The sequence below is a fragment of the Pelodiscus sinensis genome, chromosome 8 (genome assembly GCF_049634645.1).
Source record: "Pelodiscus sinensis isolate JC-2024 chromosome 8, ASM4963464v1, whole genome shotgun sequence".
In the NCBI taxonomy this organism is placed as follows: Eukaryota; Metazoa; Chordata; order Testudines; family Trionychidae; genus Pelodiscus; species Pelodiscus sinensis.
In genome coordinates this window covers 21,350,289-21,367,557 of record NC_134718.1, presented here as the reverse complement: position 1 = coordinate 21,367,557, position 17,269 = coordinate 21,350,289, and the positions used below count along the sequence as shown (strand labels likewise).

At 43.3% G+C, this 17,269-nt stretch overlaps 1 protein-coding gene across 2 annotated transcripts in view; it reads right to left on the bottom strand.

Annotated features, from left to right (window-relative positions):
• Positions 1–17,269, bottom strand: part of BICC1 (BicC family RNA binding protein 1) — a 241,577-nt gene that overhangs the window by 104,300 nt on the left and 120,008 nt on the right. The gene's annotated exons all lie outside the window — the stretch shown is intronic.

Here is a 17,269-nt window from a genome sequence, read left to right as displayed (position 1 = left end):
TTTTTTTTAAAAACTGCAACTCGGTAGTTTATAATAAGGATCAGTGAGAAGAACACAAGAGTGAAAGTCAAGGGTGAATTGTATATGTACAGGCAGTCCCCGAGTTACGCGGATCCGACTTATGTCGGATCCGCACTTATGAACGGGGCTTTTCTCGCCCCGGAACTCACGGCGGAGGTACCACCCATACGTGCAGTGGTCCCGCCACCGCGTCCTCCGGGGTGAGAAAAGCTGCTCCGGGTGTCCCTGGTCTGCTGGGGGGGTCCGGAACAAAGCCTTGGAAGCGCGGGACCCCGCCGCCTCTGCGGCTTTGCTCGGGGTGTCCCTGGTCTGCTGGGGACCCCTCCCAGCAGACCAGGGACACCCCAAGCAGACCAGAGACACCCGGAGCAAAGCCTTGGAGGCGTGGGACCCCGCCGCCTCTGCGGCTTTGCTCTGGGTCTCCCTGGTCTGCTATTGCGCCCCCCCCCCCCCGCCCCAGCAGACCAGGCTTTTTTTGTGGACGCCTGGGGTAGAGCAGCTGGGGTGCTGCCGGGTTGGTCCTGGGGGGACCTACCCGGCAGCGCCCCAGCTGTTCTGTCCCAGGCTCCAGATTCAGCCACTGTTGAAACTGATCAGTGGCTGATTCCAGGAAGCTGGGGGCAGAGCAACTCTGCCTCGGGCTTCCTGTAGTCAGCCCCTGGTCAGTTTCAGCAGCAGCGGCTGAATCTCGAGCCAGTTCCGAGTTACGTACAAATTCAACTTAAGAACAAACCTATAGTCCCTGTCTTGTACGTAACCCGGGGACTGCCTGTAGTTTATCGCATGGCTATCACCACAAGCTAAGCAATGATTAAATATTTATACTGGATACACTAGCTTGTTGAACATTTCACATACATTAACTAAAAAATTCTTCCTGTCACAGAAGAGACAGATCTTTGATGTAGAGATTATTTAACAAGAGAAGGGAAAAAAATGGGGGATTTGTAAGGTAGGATGAGATTACACAAAAAAGTCTCAGTACTTATACACTTAAATTAGTATTTTAAAGAAACTTCACATTTTAGTGCATTTCTTGCAAGCTTCACTCATATCACAAAATGTCTCCTCAAAGCTCTAGGAACACTACAGACAATATATAAAATCACACAGTGGCTTGGTTGTCATATACTGGAATGCTCTAATCTCAAATGGATTTTATGTAAATTTTGTAAGCTCTATGTCCCACATATCTTGATTTATATTTTACAAAATAAACACATCTTTGATAGTAAGTACCTAAAACTTAAAAATATCCCAGTACAAAATATACCCGCTAGTGCAAATCTAGTATGTATTTGAGAGAGATTGTCTGTTTCTGTGTGTGTTCAAGAACTCTTTCTAAATGTTAAGAGCTAGGACCACCAAATTTGTTATGCAGCTTCCTGTTATCATAACTTAAAGCAAGGTCAAGGTTTGGTTGTGCCAGGACAATGAGATGTTCCTGGAATCCAACTGTTTCTCATAAAATGGGAAGGGAGGGCTCTGGTAGCAGAAAGAGTTATACTGTATAATGACCGCTGGGAACAGCAAGGGGCCAGAGGTGGGGACCGGGACAGATATAACCCCCTTGGAGCAGCAGGGTTGGAGAAACGGACAGCTAGCTACTATTGTCTGTGTGGTGGTCTGTCCCCAGTGGCTCCCCGAGCTGTACCCACTGCAGAAACTGGCCAATGGGAGTGGATAGATTTTGCTGGGGCTGGGACAGCATGAAAAGCCTCCATCCTCTCTCCCCAGCATCCAGAGCATAGAACAACAAGCCTTTAAAGCAGCTCCAGTTTCTCTCTGCCTAAGGGCCCCAGTGAGGTGGGCCCTGGGCTGGACCCAGCGGCTTGGCAGGCTGGATCCGGCCCACTGGTTGCCTCTTGCCCTCACCTGCCTTTGGTATTGCTGCCACCACCCAAATGCAAAATGCCCTTTGAGAACCCAGGAAAGAGCATTTAGGAATTTCTTCCTGTGGGATACCCTCAAACTCCTCAACCCTCCCTCTGGAGACAGCTTGAAAAAATGTAATTTCTCCTAGTAGTATGACTTGCAGTCTTACGCACATGCATATAGAACCTCCTGCCTTCTAAGACAGAGGAAACATACTATGGTCTTAAAAAGATTATTTTTTATTAACAAAACAAAGAAAACACACTTGGTAAATCATTACTTGATTAGTAGGTGCCACAGAGCAAGTAAAAAAGGGAATTAAAAACAGAGAATTGCTTCCCTGGGATTCATTTTGGAATGTTACAGTATAAGGGGTGCAGTAGTTACACATGCTCAGCATAAAGAAGTCCAACAAATCCAAAAATAAAAAAATAACCTCATCTTGTCTGACTAAACATTCCCTATTCTACTCAGATATCTGTTGTTTCAAGGTTTAATTCTTCCCTAGGCATGGATGTAGCTGGATTCTCCATGCTCAGTTTCTTGACTTAACTCATGTCTCCCATGTTCTTCTTTGGTCACACAAAGACAGGAACAGGAAGGTAATTGCTTTCAATTCTAAAACCCACACTGTTTCTATTGGCTCTCCTGGCTTCCTGCTAACTCATGTTCTGCTTCTCTAGCATTCCTGGACATTCTTTAGGTCCCTCTATCTGTGGATTTAAACCTCATAGGCAAAATGATGAGGATCAGGTTTCAAGAGTTAATCTGTGAAAAGACTTTAGTTAATTGAATAGCTAAAATGTCCAGAAAAGTATATTACTCTTCCCATTCATTACTAATACAATATCTGCTTTCAGCGTAAGTGAAATGTTATGGAAGAATATTGCTTGAGAGGATGAAAGTGTTGAAAAGATCAGACATTAGACAGGGTTTCCTGAAAATGAGGAATTGTTCCAGATTGACATGTCATTAAAGGAGGCTTTGGAACAAATTGATAAATTAAACAGAAACCAGTCATGAGGAGCAGAAATCAAATGTGAAATTGCAGGACTAATAACTGTGGTTTGTAATCTATCCTTCAATCAGCTTCAAGTGACTGGAAAATAGCTAATGCGACACCAATTTTTAAAAGGTCTCTGGAGGTGATCCTGGCAATTACAGATTGGTAAATCCAATTTCAGTACTGGTCAACTTGGTTGAAACAATAGAAAAGAACAGAATTGTCAGACACATAGATGAATGTAATTTATTGGGGCAACATGTAAAGGAAAATCATGCCTCACTAATCCACTAGAATTCTTTGAAGGGATCAACAAGCATGTGGACAAGGGGGATCCAATGTATGCAATGTACTTAGATTTCCAGAAAGCTGTTGACAAGATCCCTCATCAAAGGCTTTTAAGCAAAGTAAGCTATCATGGGATAAGAGGGAAGGTCCTCTCACGGACTGATAACTGCTTAAAAGGTAGGAAACGAAGGGTAGGAATAAATGGTAAGTGTTCAGAAGGGTCAATACTGGGACCAGTCCTATTCAACACATTCATAAATGATCTGGAGAAAAGCGTAAACAGTGAGGTGGCAAAATTTGCAGATGACAGTATACAGCTCAAGATAGTTAAGACCAAAGCAGACTGTGACAAACTTCAAAAAGATCTCACAAAACTAGGTGATTGGGCAACAAAATGGCAAATTAATTTTAATGTTGAAAATGCAAAGTAATGCATATTGCAAAATATATTGCCAAGTACATGTATAAAATGATAGGGAATAAATTAGCTGTTACCACTCAAGAGAGATTTTGGAATCATTGTGGATAGTTCTCTGAAAATATCCACTCAATGTGCAGCAGCAGTCAAAAAACTGAACAGAATGTTAGGAATAATTTAAAAGAGATAGAGAATAAGACAGTGAACATCTTATTGCCACTACATAAATCCATGATGTGCCCACATCTTGAATAATGCATATATAGATGTGGTTGCCTCATCGCAAAAAAGATATCTTAGCACTGGAAAAATTCAGAAAAGAGCAACAATATTATTAGGGGAATGGAATGGCTGACATCTGAGGAGATATTAATAAAACTGGGATTTTTCAGTTTACAAAAGAGGAGACCAAGGGGAGATACGATAGAGTTTTATAAAATCATGACTGGTGTGGAGAAAGTAGATATGGAAAAACTATTTACTTGATCTCATAACTAAAGAACTAAGGGTCACCAAATGAAATTAATATGTAGCAGATTTAAAACAAACCAAAAGAAGCATTTCTTCACACAACACACAGTCAACCTGTGGAACTTTTAGCCAGAGGACACTGTGAAAGCCAGGACTTTAACAGTATTCAAAAAATAACTAGATAAATTAATGGTCCTTCAATTATTAATAGACAAGATGTGTAGGATGGTTTCTCTAGTCTCTGTTTGTCAGAGCAGGAATGGAACACAGAGGAGGGATCATTTAATGATTTCTCTCTGGGGCACCTGGCATTGGCCACCGTCGGAAAATAGGCTAGATGGACCTTTGGTCTGATCCAGTATGACCGTTCTTAAATATCAAAATAATGATATTAATGGTGTTAACATTAATACTTTTGGGAGAGGGGGAGCCTATACAGGAAGGATGGGCTCCACCTAAACAAGGGTGGAACTAGACTGCTGGCACTAAACATTAAAAAGGCCGTAGAGCAGTTTTTAAATTAAGAGATGGGGGAAAGCCGATTGGTGCGGAGATGTACGTACATCGGAGGAAGACTTCTCTTAGAGGAGAATCCATTGATAGAGATTCTCTAAGCTGTAGTCAGAAAGAGAGGAGGGGAGAGGACAAACCATGGGCCAGAGCAGACAAACAACTGCATACAAAGAAATCCAATGCATCAGGGAAGGGCAGACAAATAAGCAGTGGCAAATTTTTAAAGTGCTTGTATGAAAATGCTAGGAGTCTGACTAATAAGATGAGTGAACTAGAGTACCTCGTATTAAATGAGGAGATTGACATAATAGGCATCACCGAAACCTGGTGGAATGAGGAAAATCTGTGGGACACAATCATACCGGGATATAAAATATACAGAAAGGATAGAGCAGGCCGGCTGGGTGGCGGAGTGGCACTGTATGTGAAAGATAATGTAGAATCAAACGAAATAAAAATATTAAGTGAATCAACACGTTCAATAGAATTGCTATGGATAGTAATTCCATGCTCCAATAACAAGAAATTAGCAGTAGGGATATATTACCGACCACTTGACCAGGACAGCGATACTGACATTGAAATGCTGAGGGAGATTAGAGAGGCTACCAAAATAAAGAACTCTATGATAATGGGGGATTTTAATTACCCCCATATTGACTGGATACATGTCACCTCAGGAAGAGAAGCGGAGATAAAATTTCTCAATGGCTTAAATGACTGCTTCTTGGAGCAGCTGGTGCAGGAACCCACAAGGGGAGAGGCAATTCTTGATTTAATCCTGAGTGGAGTGCAGGATCAGGTCCAGGATATAACCGTTACAGGACCGCTTGAGAATAGTGACCATAATATAATAACATTCAACATTCCTGTGGTGGGAAGTACACCTCAGCAGTCCAGCACCCTGGCATTTAATTTCAAAAAGGGGAATTACGCAAAAATGAGGAGGTTTGTTAAACAGAAATTAAAAGGCACAGTGACTAGAGCCAAATCCCTGAAAGCTGCATAGAACCTTTTTAAAGACACCATAATAGAGGCCCAACTTAAATGTATACCCCAAATTAAAAAACATAGCAACAGACCTAAAAAAGAGTCACCGTGGCTTAACCACCATGTAAAAGAAGCAGTGAGGGACAAAAAGGTATCTTTTAAGAAGTGGAAGTCCAATCCTAGTGAGATAAATAGAAAAGAACATAAACACTGTCAAATCAAGTGTAAAAATGTAATAAGAAAAGCAAAAAAAGATTTTGAGGAACAGCTAGCCAAAAACTCAAAAAGAAATAACAAAAAGTTTTTTAAGTACATTAGAAGCAGGAAGCCTGCTAAAAAACCTGTGGGTCCCCTAGATGATCGAGCTATAAAAGGAGCAATCAAGGACGATAAAGCCATTGCGGAGAAACTAAATGATTTCTTTGCTTCAGTCTTCATGGCTGAGGACGTTGGGGAGATTCCTGAATCTGCACCGTCCTTTGTGGGTGATGAATCTGAGGAACTGTCCCGGATTGAAGTGTCATTAGAGGAGGTTTTGGAACAAATAGAAAAACTTAATGTTAACAAATCTCCGGGACCAGATAGCATTCATCCAAGGGTTCTAAAAGAACTCAAATGGGAAATTGCTGAGCTATTATCTGTGGTTTGTAACCTATCCTTTAAATCGGCTTCCGTACCTAATGACTGGAAGGTAGCCAACGTGACACCAATATTTAAAAAGGGCTGTAGAGGTGATCCTGGCAATTACAGACCGGTAAGTCTAACTTCAGTACTGGGCAAATTAGTCGAAACAATAGTAAAGAATAAAATTCTGAAGCATGTAGAAGAACATAATTTGTTGGACAAAAGTCAACATGCTTTCTGTAAAGGGAAGTCATGTCTTATTAATCTATTAGAGTTCTTTGAAGGGGTTAACAAACATGCGGACAAGGGGGATTCAGTAGATATACTATACTTAGATTTTCAGAAAGCCTTTGACCATGTCCCTCACCAAAGGCTCTTGTGTAAATTACATGGCCATGGGATAAGAGGGAAGGTCCTTTCTTGGATTGAGAACTGGTTAAAAGACAGGAAACAAAGGGTAGGAATAAATGGTAAATTTTCAGAGTGGAGAGGGGTTACTAGTGGTGTACCCCAAGGGTCAGTCCCGGGACCAATCCTTTTCAACTTATTCATAAATGATCTGGAGAAAGGGGTAAGCAGTGAGGTAGTAAAGTTTGCAGATGATACCATACTGTTTAGGATAGTCAAGACAGAAGCAGACTGTGAGGGACTCCAAAAAGATCTCACCAAACTGAGTGATTGGGCAACAAAATGGCAAATGAAATTTAATGTGGATAAGTGTAAAGTAATGCACATCGGGGAAAAATAACCCCAACTATACGTACAGTATGATGGGGGCTAATTTGGCTATGACAAATCAGGAAAGAGATCTTGGAGTTATAGTGGATAGTTCTCTGAAAACTTCCACACTGTGTGCAGCAGCGGTCAAAAAGGCAAATAGGATGCTAGGAATTATTAGGAAAGGGATAGAAAATAAGACACAGAATATTTTACTGCCCCTGTATAAAACTATGGTACGCCCACATCTTGAATACTGTGTACAGATGTGGTCTCCTCACCTCAAAAAAGATATTTTGGCCTTGGAAAGGGTTCAGAAAAGGGCAACTAAAATGATTAGGGGTTTGGAATGGGTCCCATATGAGGAGAGGTTAAAGCGACTGGGACTTTTCAGTTTAGAAAAGAGGAGACTGTGGGGGGATATGATAGAGGTCTATAAAATCATGAGTGGTGTGGAGAGGGCCGATAAAGAAAAGTTATTTATTAGTTCCCTAAATAGAAGAACTAGAGGACACCAAATGAAATTAATGGGGAGCAGGTTTAAAACTAATAAAAGAAAGTTCTTCTTCACACAGCGTGTAGTCAACCTAGGGAACTCCTGCCAGAGGAGGCTGTGAAGGCTAGGACTATAATAGAGTTTAAAGAGAAGCTAGATAATTTCATGGAGGTTAGGTCCATAAAAGGCTATTAGCCAGGGGATAGAATGGTGTCCTTGGCCTCTGTCTGTCAGAGGCTGGAGAGGGATGGCAGGAGACAAATCGCTTGATCATTGTCTTCGGTCCACCCTCTCTGGGGCACCTGGTGTTGGCCACTGTCGGTAGACAGGATACTGGGCTAGATGGACCTTTGGTCTGACCCAGTACAGCCGTTCTTATGCTCTTATGTAACATCAAAATAATTATATTAGCGTAATAATTGTGGCATATAATTATACAATCTTTTTGAGCCATTACAGGAATTTCTTGCCCCACTTTGGGAATGATCATCAATTTTGAAAATTTATATGCACCCAATGTAAACACAAAAATGCAGGCTTGTCTTTCCACTGGACAGTAGATATGGAAATAAGCTTTCTTCTCTTAAGTAACCACTAAGGTAGGAGAGCAGGGTTAGAAGGATGAACTGGAAATATGGTCTTTGATGATCAGGAAGAGCTCTGGGCAATGGGATGTGCTGTGCAGGGCAAGAATGGAGAGAGAAAGCTGGCAGAGGGGAATACAGCCACTGGAAATGAGTAACTGATGAGCTGGAATAAGGAGTATCTAGAGCCCACCCTGTACTCTGACTCTGCTCATGCTTCTAGGTTCTCTGTTACCTGCCGTTTGTGAAGGAGCATCTTCCTCCAGCCTCTCATCTTGGCTAGTCTCACCAGGTCAGAGCTTTAAATGTCCAAGCCCTGCTGCATGAACTATTCTTCAAGGAAAAACTTAAACAACAAATGGTCTGGTAGCACTTTAAATACTAATGAAACATGTAGAAAGACTGTTTTTCTTTTCTATTTTTAAAGAAGTTCACCTCCACAGAATACAACCATATTAATGAAGGCAGAGAAAGCAGTAATACCTGTTCAGATCTTTAATCTCCCAATTAATAAAGACCTGAAGCCTATGCAATATGTGCTTCAAGAAATATGACTTGGTCTTAAGTACAATGCTCAGTAAAACAACTCTACTACCATCATTCACTATCTCTAAACATGTACAAGTAAAGTCAATGAAAATAAAAGAAAAAAGTATATTCATTATATCCCTTAATCATCCTATCATTACTAACATCGGTCACTCACTTCTCATTCTCTCCATTTTGCAAACAACTTTTAACTGAAAATCTGAACACATGGTTTCCTTCAAAACTTATTTTAGTGTTTGGAAAAATATATATTTGTTTGGAAAATAAACAAACATGTATTTCAAAATGTTTTATCTTCAGGGCCTCCCCATAACAAACACACACTAAAGCATCTGTTACTTGTTAGAGCAGGAAATTCTGGCTTTTGTGAAGTCATACAGGATATTTTAGCAATTTTGTTAAAAACAGTATCTTTGATAGGCAAGTTTCACACATTCTAAACAGTTGGAAGGTCCAAAAATAAAATATTCTGTGAATCATCTATTTAGGGAGGAATGCAGCCAATGTGCTATTGTCTATTATAAAATTACTATCCTTAATAATAATCATACAAAGCTTTATCATCATTTCACAGATGAAGAACCAAGAGGGTAAGTGGATGGGATTGTCCTGCCTTGGGCAGGGGGCCGGACTTGATGACTTCCTGAGGTCTCTTCCAGCTCAATGATTTTAAGTGACTTAGTCTTTTTCTACTCATTTTGTGCATTGGTTCCTCCAATACTATACCTTATCAGCAGTACCAGAGAGCCTAGCTGGGTCCCCTGACTCTCACTGCCATGCCCTATCTACTGGGGATGTTAAAGTGCATTTATTTTTCTAAACGTGTATCCACTGAAATTTTCAGCAGATACACATTTATACACTGGGGGAGGAGATGGTAACTGTTGCTTAGGGGAGGCAACAGCAGGGGGAGGGAGAGAAGATGGCTTCGCGGGAGTCAATATGAGTGGAAGCCAGCTTAAAGCTGGCACCCCACAGGCACTGGCCTCCGCTGCCTTTGATACAGAGGCAACAAGGGAGAGTGGAGGCTTATAGTTGTTATGATTAACTGATAATCCCAAGTTTATCAGTTAATCGTGTATAAGACCATAAGAACGGTCATACTGGGTCAGTCCAAAGATCCATCTAGCCCAGTATCCTGTTTTCCAACATAGCCAGTGCCAGATTCTCCAGAGGGAGTGAACAGAACAGGTACTCATCAAGTGATCCTTCTCATGTCATCCATTTCTTGTCGCAATTCCAATCCATCCTGGCTAATAGCCATTGATGGACATTACCTCCATCAATTTATCCAGTTCTTTTTTGAACCCTGTTAAATTCCTGGTCTTCACTATATCCTCTGTCAAAGAGTTCCATAAGTTGACTGAGAGCTGCATGAAAAAAAAATTGGTTTCTTTAAAACCTGCTACCTATTAATTTCATTTGGTGACCCCCTAGTTCTTATGCTATGGGAACAAGTCAATATTTTTTCCTTATGGATTTTTTCCACACGTGTCATGATTTTATAGTCCTCTATCATATCCCCCTTAGTCTCCTCCTTTCTAAGATGAAAAGTCCTAGTCTTTTTAATCTCTCTTCATATAAGACCCATTTGAAACCCCTAATCATTTTTGTTGCCCTTTTTTGAACCTTTTCCAATGCCAATATATCTTTTTTGAGATGAGGCTACCACATCGGTACACAGTATTCAAGATGTGGGTGTACCATGGTATTACATAGAGGCAATAAAATATCCTCTGTCTTATTCTCTATCCCTTTTTTAATGATTCATAGCATTGTTTCCTTTTTTGACTGTGGTTGCTCATTGAGTGGATGTTTTCAAAGAACTATCCACAGTGACTCCAAGATCTCTCGCTTGAGTAGTTATAGCTAAATTAGCCCCCATCATATTAAATGTATAGTTGGGATTATGTTTTTCAATATGCTTTACTTTACATTTATCAACATTACATTTCATTTTCCAGTCACTTAGTTTTGTGAGATCCTTTTGAAGCCCTTCACAGTCTGCTTTGGTCTTAACTATCTTGGGTAGTTTAGTGTCATCTGCAAATTTTGCCACCTCACCCTTTTTCCAGATCATTTAAAAATAAGTTGAATAGGACTGGTCCCAGTTCGAACCATTGGGGGATACCACTAGTTACCTCTTTCCACTGGAGAGGCGCAGCACCCCACCGCTGCTGCGGCTTTGCTCCCAGTGCCCCTGGTCTGCTGGGGACCGTCTCCAGCAGACCAGGGACACCGGGAGCAAAGCCAGGGAGGCGGAGTGGTCCCGCGCCTCTGAGGCTTTGCTCTGGCAAAGCCTCAGAGGCGTGGGACCCCGCCGCGGCTGCGGCTTTGCTCCCGGTGTCCCTAGTCTGCTGGAGACGGTCCCCAGCAGACCAGGGGCACCGGGAGCAAAGCCGCAGCAGCGGCGAGGCGCGGCACCACTCCCCATGTCTCTGGTCTGCTGGGGGGGGGGGGGCGCGCAGCTAGTGCGCCCCCCCGCCCAGCAGACCAGTCTTTTGTTGTGGACCCTGGGGCAGAGCAGCTGGGGCGCTGCCGGTTGGCCTCTTAAGGGGGGGTAGTCTTATACGGCGAGTATAGGCGAAAACCTATGTTTTAACTAGAAAATTAGGGGGTCGTCTTATATTCCCAGTCGCCTTATACGCCGGAAAATACGGTACACAGTATTTCTTTTTAACAGGGGCTTAGTCAACTTGATGTAACATTTGTTGAACTTGTTTGAATACAAGCAATTTTACCAGTATTCAGTATAGGGAAATATTGTCACCTTATATGTATATGCAGTAAGGAATCATGATATTTTCCTGATTATAAAGGTTATCAGGGCCATAAGGGTCATAGAATACTAGAACTGGAAGGGACCTCATGAGATCATCAAGTCCAGTTCTCTGCCAAGCACCATTCTAGATCATCCCCGATAGATATCGCTCTAACCTGCTCTTAACTACCTCTAGTGATGGAAATTCCACAACCTCCTTAGGCAATTTATTCCAGTGCTTTTCCACCTTGACAGTTAGGAAGTTTTTCATAATGTTCAACCTAAATCTCCCTTGCTGCAATTTAAGCCCATTGCTTCTTGTCCTGTCATCAGAGGCCACAGAGAATGATTTTTCTCTCTCCTCCTTCAAAAACAATTTTAGGTACCTGAAAACAGTCTTCTCTTTTCTAAATGAAACAAGCCCAATTCTTTCAGTCTTCCCTCATAGCTCATGTTTTCTAAAACTTTAATTACTTTTGGTGCTCTTCTCCAGAACTTCTCCACATCTCTCTTGAAATGCAGTGCCCAGAACTAGACATAATACTCCAACTGAGGCCTAATCAGCGCACACTAGAGCGGAAGAATGACTTCTCATGTCTTGCTTACAACACTCCTGTTAATGCATCCCAGAATTATGTTTCTTTTTTTGCAACAGGGGCACACCGTTGACACATATTTAGCTTGTGGTCCATTATGATTCCTAAATCCCTTTCTGCAATACTCTTTCACAGACAGTCACTTCCCATTCTGTATGGCTACGTCTACACTGGCCCCTTTTCCGGAAGGGACATGTAAATTTCACCAGTCGTCGTAGGGAAATCCGCGGGAGATTTAAATATCCCCCGCGGCATTTAAATAAAAATGTCCGCCGCTTTTTTCCGGCTTTTAAAAAAGCCGGAAAAGAGCGTCTACACTGGCCCCGATCCTCCGGAAAAAGTGCCCTTTTCCGGAGGGTCTTATTCCTACTTTGAAGTAGGTTGTATTTCCTGGCTCTAGCCTGGATGATGCAGCCCCTGCCTGCGGTGGGAAGTGGGCTACTCCAGCCTAGCAGCAGGTGGGGGGAAGAGGAGGAGCAGCTCCAGCCAGGCTGGCGCGACACTCCCATCTGCTCTCCCTGTTAGTCAGTTTACGAACCCAGTATGTTTAACAGGTTAACCAATTAAACAGAATTTTACATCCCTAGTACCAATCTACCAAAATTTCAGGTCATCTTTACTAATGTGGTCTTGGTGAAGAATTAAATGCTAGAACAGAGCATAAGATACCCTGCATCACATTTATCACCATTCAAACTGCTAAAAGACTTCTGCCTATCAGTCTGCAGATTAACATTTCTTTTCTGTAGGGGTTATTCTTCTTCTTTCCTAATAAAGTGACTGCTTATTAGGGACTCATTTTCCAGTCAAGAAAATGGGCTACAGCAGGGATCCTGATCCAGACCACATAACAATTTGATCCACCCGCAGACTGTATATCTCCGCTTACTATTTATGTCCTGCCAGTTCTTCAGAATTTGTACGAGGTCGCTCAGGCAGTGGGACTGTAAGGGCTCGCAGCTCCCGGTCGTGGTATTACTTGGTAGCGGCTGGAGACACAAGCCTTTTAAACAGATGCAGCAACCCTGGGAAGCTGCCAGGAACGCGGTAGTAGTATGGCTGGGAGCCTGGCAACCTCTTAATTCATGCTATTTAAAGGGCTCCTGCCCCACTGCTACCACATTGCCTAGCAGCCACCCAAGGCTGCTGTGGCTATTTAAAAGGCTTGGGTCTGTAGCCGCTGCTAGGGTAGCACCATAACTGGGAGCCGAAATTCTGTGTCTCTGGCAGCAGAACATAAATAGTAAGTGGCCAGATGCAATCCACAGGTTGGATCAAATTGTTAGGTGGGCCAGATCCAGCCCACAGGCCGTATCTTACCCAGCCCTGCAGTAGATGGTGATGTAATTTCATTAAGATGACATGTACGGCTTCTCACAGCTTACCAAAAATCATGGACTGCCCCACTCTCCCCCCCATGAAAATTATTGCCCATCCCTGGGCTACTGTCAAATGTCTCTGAACACTGAGTGGCTGGTTACACTGTTCTGACTCTACTCCTTTGTTCCAGCTCTTAAATGTTATAAAATGATGTCAAGACACATCAAACACTTCACCAGTATTATTTTTCCATAGAAACAATTACTGTGGTTGAAAATTAAGCAATTTATTCAAATGTAAATGGCATGGGAAACAGCATGGACTATTAAACTGTGGGCCATCCTATCTAAAATGTAGGTTCTCCCCCAAACTTTTGCTATAATTCATTAGCTTGTGTGTATGCACACAACCTCCCATGTATATGACAACTGAACAAGAATACAAAACCATACCATTTTTAATTTTTAAGACATTGCAGAAGTGTTTCATTTGTATTCTGCCACTACTCTACGTTTCTTTTGGCATTAAGACTTACCATGTTTCTCATTATGTGTGCGTGGTTTAGATGATATTTCCCTAGCTGTATTAGTTTGCATTTTTTTCAAGCTGCATTTCATTGTCATTTTTTTTTATCAGGTTTCTAGTCTCCTAGGACTCTTTGTATTTCTCTTCTCACTAGCATTCACCCTTTCTTTTAATTTAATGTCATAAGTAAACTTCATTAATGCACATTTATTTCATCACCTAATTCATTAAGATGTTAAAAAGTCACCTACACTTAGTATTGCTTCCCATGAAATGAACTGTATTCTTTCCCATGCTATTATGTGTAAATATTTCCCTGTTTGTGTGACATTACCCTCCCCAGATACATCAAGCTAAATCAAAGCTAGAAAGGGTTGTTGAACAATGTGGTGGGGTCACCAGTCCCGCCCCCTTAAACACCAAGGTCTGGTCCTTTAACTGTAGGCCTAGTCCTCTGAAAACAGGCCTAGCGGCCCAGTCCTTTACATATAGGCCCCACGGCCTAGTCCTTTATGGGATCCCTTGTTGTCCAGGATCTGGGAGGAAGGGGTAGAGGGGCCCGGGCCCTCCCTCTCCACCGGGCCCCAACCCAGGGCCCTATCAGTGGCGGGTGGCTCCCACCACAGGCTCAGCGAGGAGTTCTCCCTGAAACTCTCTGAACCCGCTGCGGCCTTTCCTGGTCCCCACCTTGGGTTGCTTCCTACCCCCTCGCCCTGGCTGACAGAGGTCCCACCTGTGGATGTGGGTCCAGCTACAGCAGCACCATTGGCAAGTGTGGGTTGGGAGACAGCAGGGGCCGAGGCAGCACCAGTGTCTAGGGGGGGCTGCACAGCGCAGCCGGTGTTGCAGTCTGGCTCGTCCCGGAGACAACAGCGGCAGGGGCAACTGGTCCAGCACCTCTTGTTCCAGCTGCAATGGCTGTGACTCCTGTGTCTGGAGAGGAACTCCTTCCCCTCCAGCAGCCCGCCCCAACTGAGCAACCTGCAGCCTTTTATACTTGGGCTGCACTGCAAGCATGCCCAGCAGGGCTGTGGGGGAGGGGCGTATTCTACCCAATAGGTGGACTCTCCACCCCCTTGTTCAGTGCGCGGCTGGCCAGCCCCATCACAAACAACCATGCAGGAAAGGTACAATAACATAGATATGACAGCTTCTTGGGTACCCAGATGCAAAGGAGTTAAATGGACCATCAATTGGTGGGAGAATATACTCACCTGGATCCTATCAAGGCAAGGCTATTTTACTCTTTCCAGGACTAAGGCTGGGAAAAACAGAACTCAAAATGCTCACAGACCTTATCGAGTGAAGAATTTGGAGTGAGTTTAGAGTTACTGGCCAGGATGTATGTGCAAAAAGGCTGACAGTCAAATATTCCAACAGGGATAGCGCTGCAAGTACCTTAGGATGCTCTCGATCATCCCGTCTCAGAGACTGAGAATAAGCCCAGTCTTCCTGAGATGTCTGTGGATAGAGTAGTGAAGCTTAGGGATGTAAAAAAAGTTAAAATTGTTAACTGGTTAACCCCTTGCCCAGCCTCCGCCACACCAACCTGGGCAAGAGAGGAATGGAGGGGTCCTGCTGGCCTGCCAGGGGCTGGGGATGACAAGCCCCAGAGACCTACCTGCCTGCCCTGTGTGGCTGGGGTCGGGACACTGCTGGGCTGCTGGCAGGTTACAGCCTGGGCTGATACCATGCCTGGCCACGCGAGGGGCCACAGTCCCTCTGGGCCAAGGCCAGGGCTGGCATGACACCCCCATGCAGGCGGGGTCCTGCTGGCCCACGCAGGTGCAGCCTTGCCTACTAGTCCCCCATAGCGGGCTGGACTCAGCTAGGGCTGATCCAGCCTACCACAGTTGGCTGTGATACAAGTTACCTAAGAAGCATTCCAGTAAGCCTAATGCTTACTGGTAACCGGTTAAACAGTTAACCTTTCACATTCCTAGTTAAGCTTAGGTAAGGAAGTGTGTGTGCAGGTGTCTTATTTTAAAATCAGTTTCTCAGAGCACTGTGAATCCACCTGTTGGGCAAAATAAATCAGGCATTGTTTTAAATAAACTGTTTCTGTCCCACTGCAAATGTATGCTATTACAGGCTCCCACAGAGAAAAAAAACTGTGGATCTAGCGCCAATTCGACTTAGTGAATTCTCACAGTTTTAAAAGGGGTGAACTACAGAATTCCATCCAGACAGGTATGGGGCCTGATGCATTCCTTCTAACTCAAGAAGGGTATGTCTACACTACCCCGCTAGTGTAGACATACCCCGTTCCACGAGGCGTACAGATAGTTCGGAATGGCTTGCTAGCCCGAACTATCTAGCCCGTGCCGCGTGTAGCCGCGCGGCACGGGGTTCGAACAAGCCGGCATTTAAAAATGGCGCCGGCCGGCTTATGCAAATAAAGCCCAGGAAATTCAAATCCCGGGCTTCATTTGCACGTTCAGTATGCATACATTACCCCGCTAGTTCGTACTAGCGGGGTAGTGTAGACATACCCGAACAGACAGCCGCACAGTTAGCCATGACAACTTCAAAACACAGTCCTGAACGCAATCTATTACTCTATACCCTCTGTTCATGGCTTTCTGCCAGATTTCCTCCTATATCTGTGGGTATTAGGCAGATTTGAATTAATCTTGCATACAAGACTTCAATAGCAAATAGTTCATTAACATCCAAATGGTATTACACGTATTGCTTTTCCTTTACTTTTTTTTAAATTTGGTTAAAAAGTATGGAATATCCCCATCTCTTTTAAAACTCAGACTAGCACCTTGAAAAAGTCATATCATGAGACTAAAGTAAGCAGAAGAAGACCTGGATAGAGAAAAGGTCTTCATGGAGACTTTGCTTTTTACCACTGATTATAAGCATTCCTTTCCTACCTATGCAATCCTCATTTCTAACTACCACTACATAATTTTTCCCTTATGCTTTCTTTCTGGCTACTCTTTCCTCAAGTGGTATGCATTCCTGAACATACATGAATGCAATCTGTCTCCTTGCAGCATATGGGGGGGGGGGGGGGGCGGAACTCTCTTAGGCTGAGTCTCTCTGGCTCAAAAAAATACATCCTGAGCCTTTATGAACAGACCTTCTTAACCGCTCATGAGTTCTTTCTCTGTTCAAAAGGGTAAGGGAATGTGACCAATTTGGTTTAAGAGTCTATAATTTATCAGAGCTTTTAAGATTTTGCAAATGAGAGCCAAACTCCATTTTCTGACATCTTCTACTTTGCCTCCATCAACTACTTTTTGTGGTTATTCTGCATTTAATTGTTTACAACACTGAAAAAGAATACCAATATTTTCCCCTTTTGACATATATTTCCCTTACATTTCAAACAGATTATGGACAATATACCTTGGTTTTCTCATGTTCACTTTCATCTGTGCATCAGCATCAACCAAAATGCCCTCAGCACTCTGACAGATTTAATTCAAGGATTACTCTAGTAGCAGTAGGAAGTCAGTGTTCTCTCTCTCAAACACACACACACACACACACACACACACACACAC